The sequence below is a fragment of the Anoplopoma fimbria genome, chromosome 20, assembly GCF_027596085.1.
Source record: "Anoplopoma fimbria isolate UVic2021 breed Golden Eagle Sablefish chromosome 20, Afim_UVic_2022, whole genome shotgun sequence".
NCBI classification, from domain to species: Eukaryota; Metazoa; Chordata; class Actinopteri; order Perciformes; family Anoplopomatidae; genus Anoplopoma; species Anoplopoma fimbria.
Window position 1 is genome coordinate 14,414,026 of NC_072468.1, and position 7,838 is coordinate 14,421,863.

At 47.8% G+C, this 7,838-nt stretch overlaps 1 long non-coding RNA gene across 1 annotated transcript; it reads left to right on the plus strand.

Moving 5' to 3' along the window:
* Positions 1 to 222: 222 nt before the first annotated feature.
* Positions 223 to 1,302, plus strand: LOC129110266 (uncharacterized). Its single transcript, XR_008532162.1, has 3 exons — positions 223 to 416; positions 532 to 669; positions 1,192 to 1,302. It is a non-coding gene; the product is annotated as an uncharacterized LOC129110266 (long non-coding RNA).
* The last annotated feature ends 6,536 nt before the right edge of the window (positions 1,303 to 7,838 follow it).

The window sequence follows — 7,838 nt, forward strand, 5'->3', positions numbered from 1 at the left end:
CCCTCTGGTGGTTTATGGGGGTGTGTCCTCCTAGAGCTGACCTGCCTGTGTCATCACCTGCAAACAATCACCTCCATTATCAAGCCAATCAGGATCCCTATTTAAGCCTCTGCCAGATTGTCTTGTGTTCTCACCAAGCTCTCCAGCATTGTTCCAAAGCCCACCATTTTTCCAAGCCTTGTTGACCTGTCAGTGACTTTTGCTCTTTTCCCTAGACAACGCTGATTTTTGCCAAGCCCTTGCCTGTACCTCTGCCTCCCTACCTGACCTTTTGGATTTCGACATCAGACTGCTCTCTGCCTTAGCCTCTGCCTTAGCCCTTGCCTGTACCTCTGACCTTTGCCACTTTTGGACTGTGGCCTCCCACTGTTTTCCCTCTGCCTGATCCTGTTTTGCCTCTGCCTGATCCCCATCAAGTAAATCCTCATTTTCTATGTCCGCTTCTGAGTCCTTCCAAGGTGCCTGACATGTTGACCGTTTCATCTGATGCAAATTAGTTTTAATGAATAAATGTGTCTCTGTCTTTTTGAGTACATCACAGAAGGACCCGGTACCGACAACAGACCATCCACAAACAGTCTCAGAGGGCACACAGACTTCTCAAAGGATGGTATCTGTTGGTACTCAGCTGTCCGGGTACTCTGAGGGATACTCACCTGAGAAGCTAAGGTATATGTTATACATTTAATGTGCTTTTGTGTTTCATTTTTAGATATAGCACTTGCTAACATTGTAGACTTGTGAAATACTCTTATGTGGACTATGGGGAATACAGAGCACTACAGTTTCATGAAAACTCCAGAATTTCATATTTCGGGCATACATTCTTGTAAACCTTTGACTTTGCATTATTTTATTGTAGGTTGTGCCTTTACATTTATTATTATGAAATTGAGGAACGTGAGCAAGCAACAACATCTGCAGGAACAGCTGTCTATAAGGTCTTGTTCCCATAGTCAAAGGGTGAATGCATAGCAAATCCAGTTAAAACAGACCCTACATACAATAACATTATTGTAAAATAATGTTATTTTTTATAACAAACATAATACAATGAACACAAAATGTGAAATACCTTTAAAATATAAATAAGGAAGCATACTTAGTTTAAAACAATAAAATTACTGTTTAAAGGCTATGTTTTTACAGAGTACATGGATGAACTGATGAGGCTCGTGTTTGTCGTCCCAGTGTGAGAGACCCTCAAAGGAGAAAGTGTTGCCTGCCTCCTTTTCTGTCAAGGAGCAGCCTGAAGCCAACATTCCGACCAGCCAGATCAGGAAATTCCCTGTGTTTCTGAAATACAACACATGACGGGATGGCGAGCCTCACCAGCTGACAAAGCCACGGTAGTTGAGAGGCCGGTATCGCCTGTATGGAGAGGATCACACATCAATACCATTGCAACTAAAAACTATCCATACAGTATCAACAAATGTTTCTTTTTTATTTGCATTTTTTTATATTTAATAAGAAATAGTAATTTGGAGGAAAATAAACAATTCTCATTTCTTCATTAGTTCTTATGATCTTGTGTTATAATGAAACAATTGTGTTCAGATGTAGATTACACAGATTTCATTATATGTAAAAACAACTTACTCCTCTTCTATACTACGCCTCAAACGTCCATAGTCAGCTCTAATAAAGCAAATAATGACTCAGGAAGCAACATCACTGCATCGGACAAATATTAATCCAGGAAGCAAAAATCATATTACAGTTTACAAACATAATAACAGCCAGGAGGGGATTGTTAAATGCAGCTACATTTTATAGTACTGTTGTTACTATCTAGTACTAGTTTTTTAATGTATACAACACAAATCTGTAATCTCTAAATCTGCTGTGCTCTAAGTAATATAACCAAAGTCACTAATAAAACACATTGGTATTTTACAGGGAACATGTGTTAGTAGCAAATTTAGAGGCAACGTGAGTGTAATTCTTAGCTTCTTAGATAAAGAGAAGGACTCGTGTTTTACAGCACAGCATAGGCCTAAAGCCTAATACTAGCGTTAGCTATATAGTGCAGTAATTAAACTGTTAACAACTCACCACTGTGAAACATCCTGCTCTAGCCCTGGTTGTGACGGTTGTTTTGGTCGGCTTCTTCCTCCTGACATTAATAACTGACTCACGTTCATACTGGTAGGGCAGCACAGATGCCGCTAATATCGATAATCAAAGCTACAACACTGTTTTGGGGCTCAGGGAGCTGAATTCTGTTGGTGGTAAGGGGCAAGACATTTCCGCATATGCGCTGCGCGGTTGACCAATCGCAACAGAGTGGGCTAGCTGACCAATCAGGGCAGATTTGGCTGTCTGGGGGGAGGAGCAAGCGCTCTAACAGATCGTTTCACAGAGAGGGTGCGAAGAGGCACTGCAAGACAGCCAGGATGAGAAAAAACAAGGCGGGTTTTGAGCATTAATGCATGCAAACATGTAAATGGTAAATGGTAAATGGACTGTACTTGTATAGTGCTTTTCTAGTCTTCCGACCACTCAAAGCGCTTTTACATTACTAATCATTCACCCATTCACACCCATTCATACACTGATGACAGGAGCTACCATGCAAGGTGCCACCTGAACATCAGGACCCTAACTAACATTCATACACATACATACATACACCGCAGGAACAGCCTGCGGGAGCAATTTGGGGTTAAGTGTCTTGCCCAAGGACACATCGACATGGACTGCCGGAGCCAGGGATCGAACCGCCGATCCTCTGATTTCATGGCAGTTTCATTTCACTCACGCATTTAGATTCTTGCTCAAATATGTATTTTCCCGTGGTTGTGCCATGCATTGATTTAATTCCAAAAAGTTCCTCTGTAACGCATTAACTCGAGTCCATTCCACGTATGAAGATTGACAGCTGTACAGTATCAGTCATGTCAGCGCTCATCCACAATATGTAATGAAGTATTTTCCCTTTTCCATCAACTGTGAAAGCCCCTGTTTTAAGAGTCTACTTTTTGTTGAGCCATATATTTGTGAGGCTTATTTAAATGTAACTATATTCCTATTCAGGCTGCACGGTGGTGTAGTGGTTAGCACTGTCGCCTCACAGCAAGAGGGGCCGGGGTTCAATTCCCGGGCTGGACAACCTTCTGTGGTTCTCCCCGTGTCAGCGTGGGTTCTCTCCGGGTTCTCCGGCTTCCTCCCACAGTCCAAAGACATGCAGCGTAGGTTCATTGAAGACTCTAAATTGCCCGTGGTTGTTTGTCTCTATATGTCAGCCCTGCGACAGACTGGCGACCTATCCAGGGTGTACCCTGCCTTCGCCCATTGACAGCTGAGATAGGCTCCAGCACCCCTGCGACCCTTAACTGGATAAGCAGGTTACGGAAAATGGATGAATGGATGGATATATTCCTATTTACCGGCGGGCCAGTTATGATAGACATATTTTCTCGCGGGCCGGATATAATTGTCCTTGAGTTCCTTGAGTTTGAGGATAGACCACAGAACAGGAAATGGGGGTCTGGATAACTGCACAACAGGATACAGCAGGTCTGGATAGACCACAGTAAAATATGGTGGGATTGCAACAGATCACAGAATAAATGGCGGGGGTCTCGACAGACTGCAGGAAAGGATAGATGGTGGTCATGTTAGACCACAGCACAGATAGTTGGGGTCGGGTTCGACCAGGGAAAAGATTGCAGGAGTCACCTGAGACAGGATAAAACACATTATACCAGGCAATGAGAATATGGTCCAGTTAGACTAGATTGTGTTCAACCAGGAAATGAGAAAAGAGGTCCGTTTTGATCATATCATGTTAGATCAACCGTTAAAATTGATAATATATTTCAATCAGGAGAGACTTCAATAAAGTATACAATAATGTATTACACATGCATAAGAATGAATAATACAAAGTATTTGGCTATTGGACTCCATGGCCAAGCCGTATATTAGAGGGGCCCAACGCTGAGATCAGCGAAGCACAACCCCCCTTGGAGTCCAGACACTGGTGGTGGTGGTGATGATGATTCAATTCAATTCAGACTATTTTGTATAGCCCAAAATCACAAATTACAAATTTGCCTCAGAGGGCTTTACAATCTGTACACATGCGACATCCTCTGTCCCGGAACCCTCACATCGGCACAGGAAAAACTCCCCTAAAAAAACCCTTACCAGGGAGAAAAAGGAAGAAACCTATGGGAGAGCGACAGAGGAGGGATCCTTCTCCCAGGATGGACAGAATGCAATAGATGTCATGTGTACAGAATGAACAACATAACAGAGTTACAACACATTCAATGTTATTGACATAAATGATTCATATAATCAGAGTAGTAAGCAGAGTAACGAAGGAAAAAATTAAGACTACTTATAATAACGCAGCAATGACTATAGTAGAATTTCAATAATGATATAGGGAATAGTATTAGTAATGTGACTAATAATAATAATAATAACAATCGAAGTAGCAGTGGGTGTCAGCCGGGTCACAGCAGGAGGCACGCGCACGGTCAAGGTCCCACAACGATTCGTGGAAACTTGCGAGGAAAGAAAGCAAAAAAGGGTTCCAGGTTGGAAGCAAAGCCAAAATGCGTAATGGTACATTACGGAATAGTAATAGTAATGTGACTAATAATAATAATAATGGTAGTAGCAGTGGGTGTCAGCAGGGCCACAGCAGGAGGCACGACCCCAGTCTAGGTACAGACACGATTGCCTGATCCCTTGCCTGTTTCCCACTGTGAGTCATATCCTGCCTGTCTGTCTGCTGTGTTCTCAGCTTCAAATAAAGCTCCAGAACTTTATCTGTCTCCTCGTCGTACTGCTCTTGGGTCCACACACCAACCGTGACAGTACGATCTGGCCACGACATGGACCCAGCGTTCGACACCTCGTCACAGGCCCGGTTCGGGTTCATTGAAGAGGCGCTCCAGAGACGCGAGACCAAGGTTGTCACCAACACCGCTGATGTTTGTCACGCCCTGGCGAGCAGCAACCAGGCCTGGACTGCCCTGTTTAACCAGGTTCAGCAGCTCACGACAGCCATTTCGCAGACCTTCGCTCAGCCTGTCCCTAAGCTTGTCTTGCCGGCTTTCCTGACTGTGCCTGTCTCGCTGGATATCCAGACTGCGCCTGTCCTTTTCCTGACTGTGCCTGTCTCGCCGGCTTTCCAGACTGCGCCTGTCTCGCCGGCTTTCCAGACTGCGCCTGTCTCGCCGGCTTTCCAGACTGCGCCTGTCTCGCCGGCTTTCCAGACTGCCTGCACCTCCTGTCCCGCCGGCTTTCCAGCTGACGCCTGTCCAGTCGGCGTTCAGGCCGACCTCTGACCCTTCGGCGTTCCAGCCGACTCCTGTCCAGGCTGACCCCTGACGCATCGGCGCCCCTGCCGATTCCTGTTCTGTCGGCGTTCCTGCCGACTCTTGACTCGTCGGCGCTCCGGCCGACTCCTGCACCTCTTGACTTGTCGGCGCTCCGGCCGACTCCTGCACCTCCTGACCCGCGCTGTCCCGGCTGGGCCGCAGCCTTCCCCGGGTCCCGTCCCGACTGGGCCGCAGCCTTCCCCAGGTCCCCCGGCTGGGCCGCAGCCTTCCCGGGTTCCGCTGGGTCGCAGCGTCCCCCTGCTCCTGTTCCCGCTGGGTCGCAGCGTCCCCCTGCTCCTGTTCCCGCTGGGTTGCAGCGTCCCCTGCTCCTGTTCCTGCTGGGTTGCAGTGTCCCCCTGCTCCTGTTCCCACCTTGCCGCCAGAGCCCCAGGTCCAAGAGACCTTGCCGCCAGAGCCCCAATCTCGAGAGCCCCAATCTCGAGAGCCCCAGTCTCCAGAGCCCCAGTCTCCAGAGCCCCAGTCTCCAGAGTCCCAGTCTCCAGAGCCTCTCGCCCGACCTCCAGAGAGGATCCGCCCGCCTCGAGAGACCCTCGCCCGACCTCCAGAGAGGATCCGCCCGCCTCGAGAGACCCTCGCCCGACCTCCAGAGAGGATCCGCCCACCTCGAGAGACCCTCACCCGACCTCCAGAGGGGATCCGCCCGCCTCGACAGACCCTCGCCCGACCTCCAGAGAGGCCTGGTCGTCCCCATGGCCGACCCCCAGGGAGGCTCCGTCGGCCTGGTCGTCTTCGTGGCCAACCCCAGAGAGGCCTGGTCGTCCTCCAGTTCGCCCCCCCCAGAGGGGTTCTGCCTCTTCGCCTTGGTTGTCCTCCTGTTCGCCCCCTCCAGAGGGGTTCTGCCTGTCCGCCTTGGTTGTCCTCCTGTTCGCCCCCTCCAGAGGGGTTCTGCCTCTCCGCCTTGGTTGTCCTCCTGTTCGCCCCCTCCAGAGGGGTTCTGCCTCTCCGCCTTGCCTCAGCCTTCAAGGATTCTGACTCTGCGGCCTCGGAGCACTTTCCAGCAATTTCCTGTGGACTGATTTCCCGTTGCCGACCCTGCCTGTCTGGACTTCCCTGCCTTGCCTGTGCCCCGGTCAACGTCTCAGCCTTCTGTCCCAGACCACGAGATTAGCCTCCGCTTCCTCTGGTTTCCGTCTGCCTGATCCCTTGCCTGTTTCCCACTGTGAGTCATATCCTGCCTGTCTGTCTGCTGTGTTCACAGCTTCAAATAAAGCTCCAGAACTTTATCTGTCTCCTCGTCGTACTGCTCTTGGGTCCACACACCAACAGATTTTAATAAAAAAATTTAAAGGCCCTTCTAGGCCCGAGCTACTGCTAATCAGCAGTAGTTCATCCCTAAAGAGGCCTTAGAAGGGCTTAACATGATACACTGCATTGGATAATTGTTTTTCAATTATCTATGTATATGTTTTTGTCCCTACCAAATAAACATGATGTTGAGCGCAGCTCTGTCCCTTCTGCAGGCTCGAAGGCCCTATGAGCAGAGACCTCTCCACAGGCTGAGAGGACCTCCGGCCGATATGAGATGCAAGAACCAGAAGAAGTGCCTTCCTCCTCCTGGTTTCTGAAATACTACAAATATGATTGATTGACTTTGAATCCTGCACGCCAGATCTCTCCCTCGAGGCTCTGGTCTAACTATGGCCCCTCCTGCGATGCACCAACATGCTGAAGATTAATTCCAGCAACTATTGAGAGCAACACACTCTTAAACTGGCAAAGATGCCCTAACGGCCCCTGCTGCTGCAAAGGGGGGTGAAGAGACGACTCATACTCGTGCTGAAAGAGATGAAGATGAGGAAGAATGGTTCAAGCCGAACCTCGCCGAAGAAGATGACCAGGTTACGAAGACATCAGAGAAAGCCGAATCAACTGCCACTGAGCGAGAGATGGAAGAGTGTGATTCAACCAACTACAATCATCCAACCAGATGCAGAGGCCTTCAGAGGAACAGCCGCCATTCCATGCAGCTTTACCTCCAATCTGCCCCTCAGAGCCGTCAAGTGAAACAATACCATTTCCAGATGTAAACGAGTTTGTAAAATAAGTAAATCACTTTATTTGCTTGTTGTCTTTGAAATCATATTATGATAATAGTCAGTGTCTGTTATTCCAAAAAGTAAACATAAAGAGTGTCAAGATGTTGCAGTGTCCTTTAAACTTTGATCATTCCAGTATAGATCCCCTAAGTCCCAGTTCCCATCACATACAGACACAGATCACATCCGGTGTCTCCAGTGACTTGACGACAATACGATGAGAGAAGTGGACATATCATTCCCTTGTCTCTCTGAAAATGTCTCATATCAGAGGACCCATTCAGGCTAATTAGGAGATATTGTTGTGATGTTTCATCAATAATGACCTATTAAATACAGGTTTGGTCACTTCTTTCCTTTGGCCTGAGGAATACCATCTGTGGTTGAAACATTATATCAGTTGTGTCCATCTGAAATAAAAGCAATGTCATTTTTTAGT